At 44.0% G+C, this 18773-nt stretch overlaps 1 protein-coding gene across 6 annotated transcripts in view; it reads left to right on the forward strand.

Moving 5' to 3' along the window:
- Nucleotides 1-18773, forward strand: part of CAMTA1 (calmodulin binding transcription activator 1) — an 828802-nt gene that overhangs the window by 342158 nt on the left and 467871 nt on the right. The gene's annotated exons all lie outside the window — the stretch shown is intronic.

Raw genomic sequence — 18773 nt, forward strand, 5'->3', positions numbered from 1 at the left:
TAAACAAAGCCACTAAAAGAACCCTCTGCATATGCTACTACTGGGTAATGAAGGTCAAACAAGAAAATATATACATATCCATGTGCTTTGGCAAAAAATAATTCTAGGAAGGGTGAACAAGAATCTGATGAGATTGATTACCTAGGCAGGTGGTTGGCCCGGGGTTGTAATGACAGGCGGATGGCAGAGGGACGGAAGGGAGGAGAGATGAGATTCTCAGAGATATATTTTATCTACTCGTGACATTGATAAACATGTCAATATTTCACATGGATAATAAACCATACTGAAGGTGAGGAAACTCCCCAAGTGACTTTTGGATTCAGTATTTTGACCAAACGCCCTGAGGCTAATAACAAAAAATAAATGTAAATAAGTATATTGTTACTCTAATTGGGAGGTTTGTTTCTTAAGGTCATGTGGATTAGTAATTCTGAAATTATTTATATTTAAGATATAGGAACTATGTAAATGTATTGGGAGTAATGGGAGGCACTGTTCTCCAAGTCAGTGAAAGAGGTTACTCACATAGAAGGGTGGATGGCTACATTAGTCCTGTGGTGTTGGACTGGAATAGGAGGGGTGCATATGAACATGTACATACATAGACAGAGCTACCTAACAATATAGATGGATGTAACGATGTAGCTGTCTGCTGAGAACCCCTAAAAGCAGTGACACCTCAGTAGCCAATCTAGCTCCCTGATCTGGTTTTCTAAATAACTTCTCTACTAAAAGATGCCAGAAATCTTTGGAAATATAGTTAATTCCAGTGCTGGGGCAGATAGTACACGATGAGCCTGAACAGTCTGGACCAGAAAGTAAGCAAGTGCTCAAAGAACGATGGAGATGTGGTAAAAAGACATATGAGCCAGACTCTCAGGGGTCAAATCTGGGGCAAATGAGCAAATTATCATCAAATACATACAAGTAAAGAAGTGGAGAAGAAAGAAAAGTATTTCTTTATTGTAAATTGCTAGTGTAGAAGGAATTTATGAAGTCCCAACGTATCCACAAAATTCTCATTAATTTCAAACGGAAAATTCTAATTTTACAGTGGAGAAATACAGCAGACCCTACCTTAGTCAAGTGATCAAAGTTAACGTCACTAATAATGGGACAGTAGCCATCCTGTGGATGTCCTCTGGATATGATGCACTGAGGAGGACATAGCATCATTTCTGTGGTCTTTCTGCCAAAAAGGTACAACCTGGATCTTATGAGGAAATAGCAGGCAGACTGAAATCGAAGGACTTCTGCAGAATAATTGGACAGTACTCTAAAATGTCAGGGTCACAAAAGAAAAAACCCAGAGGAACTGATACAGATTAAAGAAGGACTAACAGAGATAAAAGTAGATGTTAGTGTGATACTGGACTGGATCCTGAACCAGATGAAGTTTTGTTCTTTTCTTTTGCTCTACAGGACATAGAGGACAGTTGACATTTGAAGGCCTGTAGATGAGATAATAGTTTTGTGCCAATGTTGATGTTCTGATTTCTAGGAAATACACAATAAAGTATTTAGAGGTAAGGGGGCATTGTGGCTTCATCTTACTCTCCCACAGTTCAGAAATTGTGCGTGCGTGTGTGTGTGTGTGTGTGTGTGTGTGTGTGTGTGTCTGTGTGTGTCTACAAAGAGTGAGAGCGAGAGAGAGAGGGAAAGCAGATGAGGTATATGTTAACATTTTGGGTATCTGGGTAAAGGATAAACATGGGTGTTCTATTTTTGCAAATTTTCTGTAGGTCTTAAAATGTTTCAAAGTAAACATCAATAAAAAGGTGTTCGAAATATGCCTTCCTTGCTAGTGATGGAGAATTAAATGAGATAATACATGTAACTGCTTACTGCTGGGCCTCAGACACAGAATCACCAAGGACATGTTAGCTCTTACTATCACGATGGCAGTGCTGCTCAGAGGCTGACCTTTGTCACTGGCAGATGGTGGATAACAGCCTCACTTATGGCTCACCTCTGATACCCACCCACCGGGTGACTACAAGTTGGTAGTACCTACTTAAGCCATCATTTTGGGGGGGCTATCTTCCTGCTAGACCTACTTTAGAATAAGGCTAAGTCATTCATTATTTAATTTATTCACTATAAACATCAATCATTGAAAATGAGGTAGCAGGCACCATTCCTTGCAAGAAGCCAGCTCCTGGGGGGAATGAACACTTCAGTTTGAGAGAAAGAAATACACAAAAGAACACAGTGGAGAAACACACACAACTTGGTACATATTTCCTGGTGGCCGTATTGAGAGTCTCCCTGTTGGGTATAATTTGGGATTATTCCTGGTGGGCGTATTCAGAGTTTCCTTGGTGGGTATACTCAGAAGTCTCCCTGGTGGGTATATTTAGAGACTCCTTGGTGAGTATATTGCAAGTCTCCCTAATGGGTGTATTCAGGAGTCTTCCTGGTGGGGGTATTCAGACGTCTCCCTGGTGGGGGTATTCAGGCATCTCCCTGGTGGGGGTATTCAGGCGTCTCCCTGCTGGAGGTATTCAGTTGTCTCCCTGGTGGGGGTATTCAGGTATCTCCCTTGTAGGGGTATTCACGAGTCTTCCTGGGGAGTTTATTCTAGTGGATCTGGGAGGAGGAATGGAGGTGCTCCCCGGGGAGAGAAGAATGTAGGACAGCGGGTAGAGCTCTGCTTGGGACAGTTTGGGAGAGAGGCTGGAGCACCGAGTAGGAGGAGTGCAGGGAGGGAGGAGCGCTTGGGGCATTGGAGCTGACTTTGGAGATGACTCTGGGTTTTCAGGTGAGGAACGTGGGCTAGGGTGGGGGTCCCAAATCTAGGAACCTGACAGTTGCCGGCCTCTGGAGAAGTTCACACTGGTCAATGGCAAAATGCAGGAAATTATGGCAACATGGTGTGTGACCAATGATATTGGGAATGGTTGCCAACTTCCCTTTCTTGGGAAGGACAGTCTTTTATGTTCAAGCTCATTTTTTAACATAAAATATGCCTTCTTTTGTGAATAATACTGAAAGCAGATGGCAATTGTTTTAGTGTCCTTACTCGGCAAAATAAAAAGTTGTCAGTCCTCGATTTGTATCTGCATTACGTTTTAAAAAACTGGATCATAAAATTGAAACATCTGGGAACCTGGGCACCTAGATTCCCTAAATAGGGTTTCCTGGCACTTTCCAGTTTAAAAAATGTATTTATTAGTGTTGTCATAAGATATTTTAAACATATAGAAAATTACAGAGAATAAGAGGAACATGGGTTCACCTGCCCTCTGGATTTCAGGAAAGCCCACACTCCTTTGTATCAGCAGTGTTTTTGCCATTTTTATTGTCATTGATGGTTTGTTTACCTGCTCCTTCCCTCCTACAATCCATTAATGTGATACGCTCAAAGGCAGGGGTCTTCCAGATCTCATCCAGGCACATGCCATTCGGTGCAGCTCTTCTCACAGTTCTTTGGGAGCTATTTTTTTGAAGCGACCGTTTTGATGCAGGGATGTTTGGACCACACCTAAAATAAACCGTTACAGCTTTAAAACATTGTGGTAAAATCTGCATACCAAAACATCGCCGTCTTAACCATTTTCGCATGTACAATTCAGTGGCATTAAGTACATTCACATTACTGTGCAACCGTCACCAACGTCTATCTACAGAATGGCCTCATCTTCCCCACATGAAACTCTGTCCCCATCAAATGCTGCTGGGTCATTCCCCTGCCCCAGCCCCTGGCACTCACCCTCCTACTCTTCTTGTCTCTGTGACTTTGGCTACTCTATGTGCCTCTCATAAGCAAGATCACACAGCATTTGTCATTTTGCGTCTGGCTTATTTCACTTAGCATAATGTCTTCAAATTTCGTCCATGTTGTAGCACGTGCCAAAATTCCCTTCCTTTTTAAGGTTGATACTCCATTGTATGCACATAGCCCGTTTTGTTTAACCCATTCATCTGTCTATGGAAATCTGGGTTGTTTCTACCTTTTGGCCACTTTGAATAATGCTGCTGTGCACATGGGTGTGCAAATACTTCTTCAAGTGCCTGCTTTTAGTTTTGGGGGGGAGGTGTACGCCCAGAAGTGGAATTCCTAGATCATATGATAATTCTACATTTACTTTTTGGAGGAACCACCGTACTCTTTTCCACAACAGGTGCACCATTTTGCTTTCCCACCAACGGTGCCCAGGGGTTCCAAGTTTTCCACTTGTTATGTTCCTGTTTTAATAGTGATAGCCAACCTAGTGGGTGTAAAGTGGTATCGAGCCAGTACACCTTACACTTTATATTTTTATTACCAAATAATATGCAAAGCAGATGTCCACCTTCTGTCCCTGACTCTCGTCCTCTCAGGACCCTCATCCTCCCTACCATCGCTCATTGTGGTTGTCTTGTGCTCAAGTCTGTACGTGAAAGAGTAGTCTTTGCGGTATGCGTCTTAGAGAGGAAATGCTGGAGAAACCGTAAATGCCCATTAGTAAAGGAAAGGTTAATATATGCCACAAGCAAATCATGAACACCTAGGCAGCAATGAAAAAGAATGAGTTGTATCTGCGAGTCTGACATAGAATGAGGTCTATGATGTATTGTTAAGGGAAAAAAGCAAGCCAGAGGATAACATACGAAAAACGACACGTGTGAGTGGCTCTGTGTGGAAGTGTGTATGATTGTGTATATGTATGTAAGATGCATTGTATGTAGTATAAATTATTCTTATATTTGTATCCATAAGTGACAGTAATAGAAATATATATATGCCTTTTATATGCACACACTTAGAAAGTTCTGGGGAGATATGTATGAGGTTGTTGACCATGATTACCTCTGGGAATTAGACTGAAGTTGGGGGAGAGGATTTCAGATTTCAGACGTTACTTGTCATACTTCCAATTGTTTGAGTATCTTGCTTTCTTTTCTTTTTTTTTTTATAAGAATGTATCACTTTTGTAATTTAAAATTAGGAAGAAAGGGGGGGAAAAAAACAAATACAGTGACCCTGAGGTGCAATTCATGAAGCACAAACCGTCAATCATGGTACTGCATATATTTAGGTCCACATAATGGTGAAGGTCAATGTTATTCACGTGCTTACTGAGCCAGGTTCCGTTCTGTGCAGTTAGATGCACTCACTCGTTTATCCTCACTGAGTCCTAGGATGAAGGTTGTCCATGTTTTCCACATGTGCATAGAAGCTGAAAGAGGTGAAATCACTTACCTAAAGTTGCATAGGTAGTGAGTGGCACCTAATTCTTTGATGACAAGATAGGTACACAGGTGATTTTTAAAAGTCTGGATTTTAACTTCTGATTTATTTTTTAAAGTAAGGAGATGCCACATATTGTCCTTGTAAGAGTCAAGAACCATTTGGGTCCACTTTTTGTTTGTTTTGTTTTGTTTTGTTTGTTTGTTTTTGTTTTTGCTTTAGCTTCATTCAAACACAGCTTTGTTCTTTTTTTTTTTTAATTTTTTTTTCAACATTTATTTATTTTTGGGACAGAGAGAGACAGAGCATGAACGGGGGAGGGGCAGAGAGAGAGGGAGACACAGAATCGGAAACAGGCTCCAGGCTCTGAGCCATCAGCCCAGAGCCTGACGCGGGGCTCAAACTCACGGACCGCGAGATCGTGACCTGGCTGAAGTCGGACGCTTAACCGACTGCGCCACCCAGGCGCCCCTACACAGCTTTGTTCTTAAGAGCCCTTGATCATTTTAAGTTCAGTATGTAAAAAGAGTATCAGCAACTTGTCAGCAGCCTCCATCAGAAACAAAAGGTTCTGTGTTTCTATTTTAAATAAGAAGAATAGTAGGTAGGGCCACTCATACCTAACTGTGAGTAGATAGTTGACAGGTTAGTGTAAGTTACTAGTGAATGGGGCGCCTGGGTGGCTCAGTCGGTTGAGCATCCGACTCTTGATTTCAGCTCAGGTCATGATCCCACAGTCATGGGATCGGGCCTCGAGTCGGGCTCCACACTGAGCATGATTCTCTCTTTCTCTCTCTCTCTCTTTCTCTCTCTCCCTCTCTCTTTCTTCTTCTGCCCCTTTCCCACTGCCACCCTCTCTGTCTCTCTCTCTGTCTCTGTCTGCCTCTCTCTCATTACCAGTGAAGTCTCTAATTCTGGATACAAGTGTCTCATTAGTTTACCTCTGCATAACCACCTTGTGGTATGCAGTATAAACTGTTCCTATAGCCTAAGTGGAGGGTATAGCATCCCACCATGCACCGTGTTATCAATAATTGTGCATTTTTGAGAAGCATTATTTTGCTATTTCAAAAATCATCCTTTTCTTTGAAGGAGGATTTCTTGGGTGGCATCATGCCTTCTGCACCTAAATGAGCAGCTTCCACAACAAAGATTTCCAAGTGCATCATTTTGTTAAACTCTTAAAACTGTTAAATTAATAAAATCAGCTTAACAGAACCCTGATTAGTTTAAAATTGCTTTAAATTTGGTCATTAAGTTTCAGGGAACATGTAATTTTCTCCACATCTGGTACAGCTGCAAGGCATGAGGAATGGGGACAGAAGTGGCAATAAGAAATGCAAAGGATGGCGAGAAACACTTTGTCATTGACGGTTTCTGCACCGCTAGTCTGCACCCCCCAGGAATATGCTTCCCGGTGAAACATTAGCCCCTGCATAATGTCTCCAGGAACATTCTCTTCCTGTGGTGAGGACGGCACAGAACAGCTGGGCATCAAGGAGCTGGGCTCACTTCCTGAGAACCCTGGGAATGTGCTCTGTCACCCTGGATGTGTGTTCCTGCTTCTCTGTGACTCGACATCCCCACCTGTGAAATGGGCCGATGCCCGTGGTGTCCGGTCCCCTCAGCATGTTTCAAGAGCTGGTGGGGTATTCGTGCCATTTTTTATTAGGAACTGTTAGAAAGATCTGAGGCTCATTAATTTGAATAATCACACGTCAATATGCATCTACTGTCGTCTGTGTTCAGGACCAGATACGTAAGACACGCACCGATGTTGGACTAGTGTTAGCGGCTAGCCCCGTCGTCTGCATTTTTTGTCACCTTGGGGCTAGGCTTTCACCAACCTGGGAGCTCACTTCGTGCTGTGTGGTGTCTAACCTGGCCCAGGGCTTTGGCACTTGGCCTTCAGCTAAGAAGGCATCACTTTATTCACCGTTGGTGGCTGCAACCTCCAGAAGGTTTTATGTTTTCTCGAGGCACATGCGAGTCCTTTGGGGCAAATCCCAGTTTGAGAAGGGGCTGAAACCGGACAGCCTGATGGGGGAAATATAGTCATTATAGGATGGAGTGCCTGGGATCACGCATTTGGGGATTCTTGAGTTAGAGCTGGCACCCGAGGCCACGGGCCGCTCAGATGGAACGTCGGTGGGTGTGACTGATGCTCACCCTTGAGGTGAGCGCCCTTCCCTGGACCGGTGGTATCTCTAGTAAAGACCTGGTCCTGAGTGCCTGCTCCCTGCCAGGCGTGGTGCGGGCGGCTCTCTGAGCATCGTGGCCCCTTCCCCACCTTCCAGCTGAGGCCCACGACTCCTACAGGGAAGAAGCGAGGCTCAGTGGGGTTACGTGACGCGCCAGAAGTTGCACCCTGGGTCTCTGGCGGGCCTAGGGTCTGAACCCGGCGGTGGATAGGTAGTAAGTGTCGACTTCCCCGCAGGAGCAAGAGCTGGGAATGTGAGCGCGATCTGCATTGGGCGAGCATGAGAGCAAGGTCCTGAGTCACGCTCTGAGAGCTCCGTGCGAGCCACCCGATTTCATCACGCAGACAGAGCTTGGGTTCAGGCCACACCTGGGCAGGGCTCCGCTCGAGGCGCCAGACCCCGGAGTCCGGCATCTCCCGCCGGTCCTTTAAAAACGGTCGTTTGCTCTCTCAAGAGTGTGTCATTTTTCAAGTCACACATCGCCCATGAAAGCCAAGCGCCTTCTGGAATTTATGGTACTTAAGTAGGTTACTGCAGCCCAATTGCAGCTGTTTCTTGGAAACCGTTGACGTTTCTGATAATGGTAGATAAGATGCGTGGGACTCCAGCTGCCGCAGGAGGGGACGGTCTGGGAGGAGAGGTGAAGGGCACAGACGCTGGAGACATGAATTCCACCCGTGGGTGCCCGTCCAGGGGAGAGTGAGGCAGGAGCTTGGGCCAAGCGCGGAGAGCCGAGGCGGAGGCTCTTCTGAACGCGGTGCCACTTGACAGAATTGGAGCCCGGAGTTCTGCAAGCATGCAGCAGCAGAGGAGTGCGGGGCCTGGAAAATCATTTTCTCTGGGTACTCCCGCAGGTTTTCAGACAGATTTTCTAGAAGAGGCTCCTGGCTTGAAGTTGTCACCAGCTGTCAGATTTCCATTAGCGATTTCCACAATCTCTGATGCTGAACTGACAGGGCCCTTGAAGACGGCAACAGAGCATAGTGGTAACCTATATTTTACTGAAACTCTCTCATGCCCTCAGCACCAAATCTCATCGATAGGTAGACAGATGCGCATGAACGGAAGCATCGTGTACATTTACATACGCGTATGTGCGCCTCAAAGGTGGAGGCTGCATTTTAAATACAGACTTGAACCTAACAATATGAAGTATTGTTAACTCCTGAAATGCGGTCTTTAGAAGTATGACATGAAAAAGAATAAAAGAGTATTTTTACTAAGTTCTCTCCTTCTGCAGTTGCCTTCTCTCTTCAAAATCCAGTGAAAATACAGCCGCTTTTCTGGTCACGTCAGTTTTAAAAAACAGCCCTGTCTTCTAAGCGCATGGCAAAGTTTTCTCGCCGATGTGTTTTGATACTTTCCAGTATTCTTGGAGTTGTCTAGCTTTGAATGCAGTTGGAAGAGATCTGTGCAGAGGATATATTTGGACAGGTATTGAATATAATAAACTATATTTAAATATTTATATATGGAATTATTTTTTTTCTAGTGCTGTTCTTTAAATCATTAAATAAGGCCCTATCATTTCTCCAAAAGATCTATGGGCCCTGTCTTTCAGCATATAGATCATCTTTGCCTTTGAACGCTATCTCAACTTAAAAATGATTTCTAACCGATGATCTTTTACATACATTTGTTATTGTGGTGAACGTTACATCCTGCTGTGTTACAGCAATACTTGGAGGATTTCTTCTGAAAATAGCTCTTTTTTCGTGCAAAACCAGAAGGGGAGAGGGCAAGGAGGATAACTCGCTGTGTTTCATCTACCTGGAGCCCCATAAGGAGAACTGGGGGTCTGAGCAGTGCGCCCCCACACCCCGAGCTCTTGTGAAAAGCGTCTCCGCGCTATGAGGAGGGTTTGGCTTTTCTCTTTTGTGAAGAGGCTTAGGATCCTAGGATTTTTATTTTCCACTCACGCCTCCAAGACCTCCACCCCTCCCTCACTCCTTCTTCTTTGTCAATTTGAAGAGCTCTCTTTCTATTCCTAGTAGTTACCTAAATAACAACCATTTGTTTTTAAGATTGATTCTGATAAAGAGTGTGTTAGGCATCTCAAGGGCTACAGTGTGGCAAAGTGTCAGACTCTTCAGAGTAGAAAGATGCCTGCTGGCCAGGCAGAACGTTCCTGGTTTTATGGTGAACACACACGCACACACGCGCCCACGCACGTGCGCGCGCGCACACACACACACACACACACACACACACCAGCAATGATCGCATCTTGCCCACACGAGGGAAACGCCGGGTAGCATGGTCACCATCAGCCAGAAGCTGTCCACCTTCTGGGCATATATGATGGGCTTCCCCTTCCTCCGGGCTTTTGATGTTTGGGGTGACCATGTCACTTTCTTTGGCCGGTGACACGTGAGTAGAAATGACATGTGTCACTTCACAGCACCAATTCGAAGATGCAGGGATGAGCGTCCACCAGCTTAGTTCCCTGGGTGAGGACCGCGTGCGACCGAGCCCGGAACTGAGCCCGAACGACTGTGTGGTGTGAGCAGGAGATAAGCCCTCATCATTCTTCCAGCACAGTCTAACCTGCCCTGGCTGGCACAGGTGGGGCCGAGCGCACAGCCTCCATTGCACACAGCGTGCTCACACTCATCCACACGCTGTACCTCTTCCACAGCCAACTCTGATCCTGTGAGGAAGCTGGCTTGTCAACCCGCTGAAATGTAGCCAATCAGTGTCTGCAGACGAAGGTGAAGGAGCGTCTGATGGAGTGTGTGTGTGTGTGTGTGTGTGTGTGTGTGTGTGTAGAAAACCTAAGTTTCTTTACACACCCATCTGCCTCCTCCGTGGGGCTTTCCTGGGGGCGGAGGAGAGGAGGACGTGCCTGTCCCTGTCCCTGGGAGAGAGGGCAGGCTGATGCTCAGTGCCGCCGGAGGAAAGCACTCGGACCAGGCTTCAGTGCGCTAGCAGATTTTGGAGTGATTTATACGAAAACAGTTTAAAGCATTTACTAGCTGTAAGAACTAATTTCCAATAAATCAGACAGGATTCCCTTTGGAACCAGAAATAAATGAGGGCAAAAGAAATTGCCAGGGGTTGTTGAGCAATAAAGAGATGGGTTCTAGATATCTCGAAATGATATTTAAATGGACAAAGTTGATTTAACTGTCTTTTTTTCACATCTAGGAGTAAGATTTAAGTCTATAGCGTGTCATTATAACCAGGAATTATTCACCAGGAGATTCTCAGCATTTCATGCACATTCCACTGAATGGCAATTTTAATATTCCAGTTTCAGTCCTAAATTGTAATGAAAAGGCATTAATTGCTTGGTTCCCTGCAAAGTCCATGAAAAAAAAGTGTTTCTAGAAGAAGTTCGAGTTTGGTCCATGAGGCAGAACTTTCATTATCAAATTCTAGTCATTTTTTCTAATTAAAAAATTTAAATGAATATATATTTTATTACCTTCAAGTCCATAAGTACCTATTATTCACATACTGGTAGTCTGGCACTGTGCCATGAGCCTTGGAAAATGCAGAAAAAATAGAATATGTATGTGGTTCTTGAACTCCAGAAGTGTGAAATTCATGGGAAAGTTAACCAGGGAAACCATCTGAGAACTGGAAGCCGCTCGTGGACCCTTGCCAAAACACGGGGCACGAGGTTGACCGAGGCTGGTGGGCGCAAACACGGCCTCGGAAAAGATGTGAGATGTGGAGACCAGAAGCGCTGACTAGATTTGGCCGAGGCAAGGCGGGGTCCACTGTCTGGGATAGGGGTTAGCTGCGTCCAGAACTGTGTGACAGGAAGGAATTTTCGGGGTCCCAAAGACAGGTAGAGGCTTCCCAGTGGTGCAGGCTGCATTCTGGAGATGTCTGATTCCACTGGGTGTGGGCATTTTCACGCCAAGATTTAGCATCATTTCCCAAGATACCATGGGCTCCCAGCTCCTTGAGACTTGAGAGGTAGCTGGTCTTTTTAGGAACTAGAGCGTGGGATGTCCTTGGGGGAGAAGAAAGTAGGAAGGGGCAGAGAACGCTTGTGATAACCGCCCCTCTGTAGCAGGCCCTGTATGTGCTTAAACAATTTTTTTTTAATCTCCTTGACTTCTGTCAACAACCAGAGTATTTTTACTCCATTTTCATAGATGAGGAGACAGACTTCCAGAGGTTGGAAATCTTGCTTAAGGTCACTTAGCCAGAAGACTGACTGCAGGAGAGGTCTTTGACTCCTGGCCATGCCCCTTTTCAGGATACAGAAAGCGTTCCAAAGAATAGCAGGCCAAGGCCTAGCTTCTCAGTAAGTTCTAGAGTATCAAGGTGCCCCCCAGACCCAAGAATCCAGGCTCTTGTCTTGCATGAAAGGCAGATGTGTTCAAGCGTGTGGCTCTCCCCCCATGGGCCCTGCTCAGCGCTCTTAGCAGGGCCGAGACCCTCAGGTGCTGACCCTGTGTTCCAGGACCCCCAGAGGAGCACCTCCCGACAGTTTGCACCCTAGGTACCTCACCCCTGCACCCCCAGTCCCAACCCTGACTTCTTACAGGAAGCAACACGATGAGAGGCAAATGAGAAGCCCATTTGCGAGGTCAGGTGCTGACCCAGCATGCACCCTGGTGGCCCCCTCGGACTGTGGTGGCTACAAACACTTGACAAGTCTTCGGAAACCTGTCACTTTGCTCTGAAGCCTCTAGCACTCCTCACGTAGCCTTGAGCAGACTCACAGCCAACCAGGACCCCAGTGACCCAGCGGTCTCAATGTCATTCATGCTCTTGGCCATGTCGGCCACTGCTTATGGGACCCAGCAAGAGGCAGAAGGCCGGCTTCTGCTTGGGGTCATGGTCTGGAACCGCCTTTCCCCTTACCCACTGACTTCCTACCTATTTCTCGTTCCTCATCTTTGCTCTGAGGTTGTCCAGGGAGGACAGAGGCTGCTATCTGTTTCCCCCACTTCTCTCTGAGAGCCTGGAGGACTGCATGGCTTGTGGTAGGTGCCCTCTCCATCTTGTTGGCTGGCTCTGCACTTGACATGTTGCTCAGAGGGCAGGTGGAGACCTGTCCCCAGCCCTGCTGTGGGGCTTGGGTTCCAGCTGGCACTCCCTCCTCTGCTGGTGCTGGCCTTCCTGCCCATACGGGCCTCCTCCAGCCCGACTGTCAGGGAAGCCAATGGAGGTCAGCCGCGTGCTCCCGGTCCAGAGGGCCATTTGTGATTCAGGCGGATGCCACTTCCTTTACCACCACAGTCCGGGCGTGGTGTGGTATTAGGGAGGACAGCGCCCTGCCGGCTCGGTATCTTTGGGAATGCCTGCTTCTGCAGTCAGCAGTGGGACCCCAGACTGCTCCCCAGACCTTGGTGCACCTGCCAGGCTCCTCCCTGAGGCCAGGAAGCCATCTGCCCCTGTGGCTCCAAACACCCCCATTCCTGGTGCAGAGGCTTCCCCTCCCCTGTCCTGTGCAAAAGTTTCCAGCTGCTTGCCGTCTGGTAAGCCGTCTTCCTTTCTGCTGCGGCGAATGACGTGTGTGTGAGGCTCTCTGTCCCGGGTCTCTTTCTCCAGGGAATCCCTCCCCTGTGTGCAGTAAGAATTTCTCGGTGCTATTGCAATACATCTGGGGGCAAGAGGGAACCGGCTGTGCTACGAGGCCCCGCATTGCCGGAGGCCGGGAGTGCTGGATGGGTGAAGGGAGAGGAGTTGGGTGTTTTTAATAAAGAAACTAGTATTCAATATTTTAGCTATACAAAAATATAAATAATAACTGCACGGTCCCACCCCACCGTTAGCTTGAGAAGCAAAACACAGCTATTCTGTACACCGCGCTCTTTCTTAGAGCCACTGTCGTGAATGTTTCTGTATTCTTGCTCTGCATGTATGTATTCTTAATAAGTAACTTCCTTCCACGTTTTGAAACTTTATATAAATCGCTGCATGTACTGCAAACACTTTCCAAATTAAATTTTTGTAATTGAAATGAGTTTGAAAAGTTGCAAAAAATAATACAAATGTCACTTGTGTATCATTCTCCAGATTCCACAGTTGTTAACATTTTAGTACATATGCGTCATCATTTCCCGTCTCTGGATATGCACGCAGACCCAACCCTCCCACACGCGTGTGCGCGTGCACACACACATACACACACACACACACAGATCTGAAATTGTGTATATAGGTAACATTTTACTTTTCTCCTGGGACACCTGAGGTAAGTTGGAGATGCTCCTTTACCTCTAAATAATTGAGGGCATGTGTCCTAGGACCAGGGGTGTTCTTGGACCAGGGGTGTTCTTTTATGGGAGCAGAAGTATCAAAATGAGGAAATTAGCATTGATTCTGTGCTGTCATCTGGCCCTCAGACGCTGTAGAAATTTCAGCAGTTGTGCCACTGATGTTCTTTATGGCGGAAGCAAACCAAATGGGTTTTGGGTTTGGCCTGGGACCTGACGTGGGAGGGCTCCGTGTCATTGTCCTGACTCTTCCGTCTGTTCTCACGGGGAGCAGCTCCTCAGTCTGTTTTCTTTCGTTCTTGCGTGTGGCAGGTTTTCAAAGGACAGGCCTGGTAGTGTGCTGCTGCCCCTTCAGTTCTGGTTTGTCTGATGTTTCCTCATCGTTAGACTAAGATGCACGGTTTTGTCCGAAGCACGACAGAAGTGATGCTGTGGCCTCCTCCAGGCATCTTATGGGAGCCACACGATGCCTGTCTGTCTCATTGCCAGTGGTGTTACCTGATCATATGGTTCAGGTGGGCTCTGCCTGGTTTCTTTTACAGGAGCGTAAGCTATTTTCCTGTTTGTAATTGATGAGTGTTTCATGAGGTGGCCGTTGGGGACTGTGTGAAAATCTTGTTTCTCAACAAATTGAAAAAAAATTTTAGATGTCTAAAAACGGCTTTATTGAGATGCCTGGGTGGCTCCATTGGTTAAGCATCCAGCTCTTGACATTGGCTCAGGTCATGGTCTCATGGTTCCTGAGTTTGAGCCCTGTGTCGGGCTCTCTGCTGTGTGCAGAGCCTGCTTCGGATCCTCTCTCTGTCTCCCTCTTTTTCTCTGGCTCTCAAAAATAAATCAACATTAAAAAAAAATAAAAATAAGTAAAAACAGATTTATTATGATATAACTCACATACTATACAATTTAACCATTTCAAGTGTATACTTCAATAGCTTTTAGTATGGTCACACATATGTGCCACCATTAATTTTAAGCATATTGATCACCTCAAAGAATCCCCATATCATTTAGCTATAAATCCATTGTCTCCTTCTCTCCTGTCCCTACCCCCTTGGCCCCATGCAACCCATGGATCCACTTTCACGGTCTACAGATTTCTTTCTTCTGGACTCTCATGTGAACGAAATCACATAATACACAGACTTTCATGCCTGGCTTCTTTCACACATTCTAGTGTTTTCAGTGTTCATTCAAGTTGTTCATTCAAGTCAGCGCTTCATTCCTTTTGATGACCAGATAGTATTCCACCACACATTTTGTTTACCCATTTGTCTGTTGATGGACATTTGGGTTGTTTCTATTTGTGGTTATTATGTTGTAAGGTTATTATGAATAAAGATGCTATTTGTGTACCATTTTTTTGTGTAGACATAGTTTTCGTTTCTTTTGGGTGTATACCTAGTAGTGGAAGTCCTGGGTCATATGGTCACTCTAATCATTTGAGAAACTGCCAGAAACAGCCCATTTCCCAAAGGGGCAGCAACTTTTTACCTTCCCACCAGCAGTGGATGAAGGTTCCAGTTTCTCTGTCAACACTTGTTGCCATCTGACTTTTTGATTCTAGACATCACAGTGGATGGGAAGTGGTATCTCACTGTAGTTTTGATGTACATATTCCTGATGACTAATGTGTATGCTTGAATGTCTTCCATTTGCTTGGCTTTTTATTATTAGGTTGTAAGAGTTCTTTACGTATTCTACATACAAGTCCCTTACCAGATATGTCGTTTGCAAATATTTCCTCCCATTCTGTGGGTTGTCTCTTCACTTTTTGATGGTGTCCTTTGAAGCACAAAAATGTTAAATTTTGATTAGGTCCAATTTATCTATTTTTTCTTTTGTTGCTCATGCTTTTGGTGTCCTATCCACATGCTTTGTGGACTTCTAGGTCATGAAGATGTACTTCTGTGTTTTATTCTAAGAATTTTTTAGTTTTAGCACTTATGTTTAGTGCTCTGATTCACCAATTTTGGGTTAGTGTGTGTGTGTGTGTGTGTGTGTGTGTGTGTGTGTGGTGTGAGGTAAGGGTCCATTTTCATCCCTTTGTATGTAGCTGTCCAGTTGTCCCAGCACCATTTGTTGAAAACATTTTTCTTTCCTGATTAAATGGTCCTGGTGCTTTTTTTGAACATCAACTGACAGTAGATGTATGGGTTTCTTTCTGACTCTCAATTCTATTCTCTTGAGCAATATGTCTGTCTTTATTCAACTACCACACTGTCTTGATTGCCATTGCTCTGTAGTGAATTTTGAATATGGGAGGTGTGGGTCCTCCTACTTTGTTCTTTTTAAAGGATTATTTTGGTCTATTCTGTGTCTCTTGTAAATTCCATATGAATTTTAGAATCAAGTTGTCAATATCTACAAAGAAGTCAGGTAGAATTCTTGTGTTGAATCTGTAGATTCAGTTTGGGGAGTATTGCTCTTAATGTTAAGACTTTGAACCCATGAACATTGATTTTTTTTCCATTAATTTAGGTCTGTTTCTTACTGTTTCTTCCAACAGTGTTTTGTAGGTTTCACAGCGTAGTTTTGTACTTCTCTTGTTAAATTTATGTCTAAGTTTTTTATTCTTTTTGATGGCTTAGGGAATGGAATTGCTTTTTAAATTTTATTTTTAGATTGTTCATTGTCAAGTGTATACAAATACAATTGATTTTGTTTATTGACCTTGTATCCTGCAACTTTGTTGGACTTGTTCATTAGTTCTAATAGGTTTTCTTAGTGGATTCCTTAGGATTTTTTATATACAAGATCATCTCATCTGTGAACGGAGATATTTTTATTTCTTCCTTTCCAATCTGGATGTCTTATGTTTCTGTTTCTTGCCTAGCTAGCTTCCCTGTCTAGAACTTCCAGTGCAAATGTTGAATGGAAGTAGTGAGAGGTGACATCCTTATTTGTTCTTGATCTTAGGGGAAACGTCTAGTCTTTCACCATTAATTATGATAATGTGAATCTTCTGTAGATGCTCTTTATCAGGTTAAGGAAATTCCCTTCTAATTTGTTGAGTTTTTTTTTTTTTTTTTTTTTTATCATGAAAGGGTGTTGGATTTTATCAAAAGTTTGTTCTGTGTCTTTTGAGATGATCATGTGATTTTGTTTTTTGATCTATTTATATGATGTATTACTTTGTTGCTTTTCAGATGTTGAACAAATCTTAATTCCTGTTATAAATCTCACTTGGTCATAATGTACAATTCTTTTAATGTAGTAATCCTCACTTATCTATGGGTAATTTGTTCCAAGACCCCACTGGATATCTGAAACCATGAATAGTGTTGAATCCTATATATACTATGTTTTTCCATATGCACATACCTATTATAAGTTTACTTTATCAATTTGGCATGGTAAAAGATTAACAACAATAACTAATAGTAAAATAATCAATTGTACTATATATACTATATACGTGTGTGTGTATATGTATAGGTACTAAAAATACAATAATCTACTGTACTATAAGTTATGTGAGTATGGCCTTTCCCTCTCAAATACCTTATTGTGCTGTATTCATCTTTCTGGTGATGATGGGAGATGATAAAATGCCTTTGTGATGAAATGAAGACGAAATGAGGTGAATGATGTGGGCATTGTAAGGTAGTTTTGGCTGCTTTTGGCCTTCTGACGACATGTCAGGAGAAGGAACATCTGCTTCCATACCGTGGTTGGCCACGGGTAGCTGAAACCATGGAAAGCAGACCACAGGTAAGGGAGGACTACTGTTATGTTGGTGGATTCAGTTTGCTAGTATTCTGCTGAAGATTAAAAAAAAAAAACTTTTTAATACTTATTTCAGAGAGAGAGAGGGAGAGAGAAACCGAAGCAGGCTCTGGGCTCTAAGCTGTCAGCACAGAGCCCAGTGTGGGGCTCGAACTCCCTAGCTGTGGTATCATGACCCGAGTCGAAGTCAGATGCTTAACTGACTGAGCCACCCAGGCACCCCTATTTTGCTGAAGATTTTTGCATGCATATTCCTAGAAGTTATTGGCGAGTAGTTGCTTTTCTTGTTATGTCCTGGTCTGGTTTTGGTATCAGGGTAATGCTGGTTTTATAAAATGAATTGAACGGTGTTCTCTCTCCTCTTACAGTTTTTGGAAGGGTTTGTGAAGAAAGAATTGTAAAGGATTAATTATTCTTTAAATGTCTGGTAGAATTCAGTGGTGAAGCCAACTCAGTCTGGGATTTTCGTTGTGGGTAATTTTTTGATTACTAATTCAGTCTCTTTACTTGTTACAGGTATATTTAGATTGTCCATTTCTTCTTGTGTCTGTTTTAGTAGTTCCTGGCTTTCTAGAAATTTCCTTATCTTATATAAGTTATCTAATTTGTTGGTTTACAGTTGCTTATGGGATTCCTTCCTAATCCTTTTCCTTTCTATAGGGTCAGAGCAATGTCCTCTCTTTCATTTCTAGCTCTAGTAATTTGAATCTTCTCTTTTCTTCTTGGTCAATGTAGCTAAAGATTTGTCAATTTTGTTGTTCTTTTCAAAGAGCCTGCTTTTTGTTTTATTGATTTTCTCTGTGTTTTTCAGTTCTCTATTAGGTTCCACTGTAACGTTTATTCCTTCCTTCCTTCTTCTTGTTTTAGGGTTTACTCTGCCCTTTTTTTTTAAATTAATGTTTATTTATTTTTGAGAGAGAGAGTGAGAGAGCAAGCAGAGGAGGACAGAGAGAGAGGGAGACACAGAATCTGAAGCGGGCTCTAGGCTCTGAGCTGTCAGCCCAGAGACCAGCTGTAAGCACAGAGACCATGAGCTGTGAGATCACGACCCCAGCCGAAGTCAGATGCTTAACCAACTGAGCCACCCAGGTGACCCACTCTTCTTCCCCCACCCCCAAATCTTAAGGTGGAAGGTTAGGTTTTTGACTTGAGATTTTTTTCTTTTATATTTTTCTCTCTAAGCACTGCTTTTGCTGCTTCCCATGTTTTAGTATCTTGTGTTTCCATTTTCATTTATCTCAATGTATTTTCTGATGTACCATTGAAATTATTTAGCCAATTGGTTATTTAGGAGTGCCCTGTATAATTTACACATAGTTATGAGTTTCCCCCAAGTTTTTTGTGCTATTGATGATTTCTAATTTCATTTCAATGTAATTAGAGAACATGCTTTGTATCATTTCTATCCTTTTATGTGTACTGGGGTTTGTTTTATAGCCTAGCATGTGGTCTGTGTTAGAGAATGTGCCTGTGCCCTTGAGAGGA

The sequence above is a fragment of the Herpailurus yagouaroundi genome, unplaced genomic scaffold, assembly GCF_014898765.1.
Source record: "Herpailurus yagouaroundi ecotype Mexico unplaced genomic scaffold, PumYag 77, whole genome shotgun sequence".
Classification (NCBI taxonomy): domain Eukaryota; kingdom Metazoa; phylum Chordata; class Mammalia; order Carnivora; family Felidae; genus Herpailurus; species Herpailurus yagouaroundi.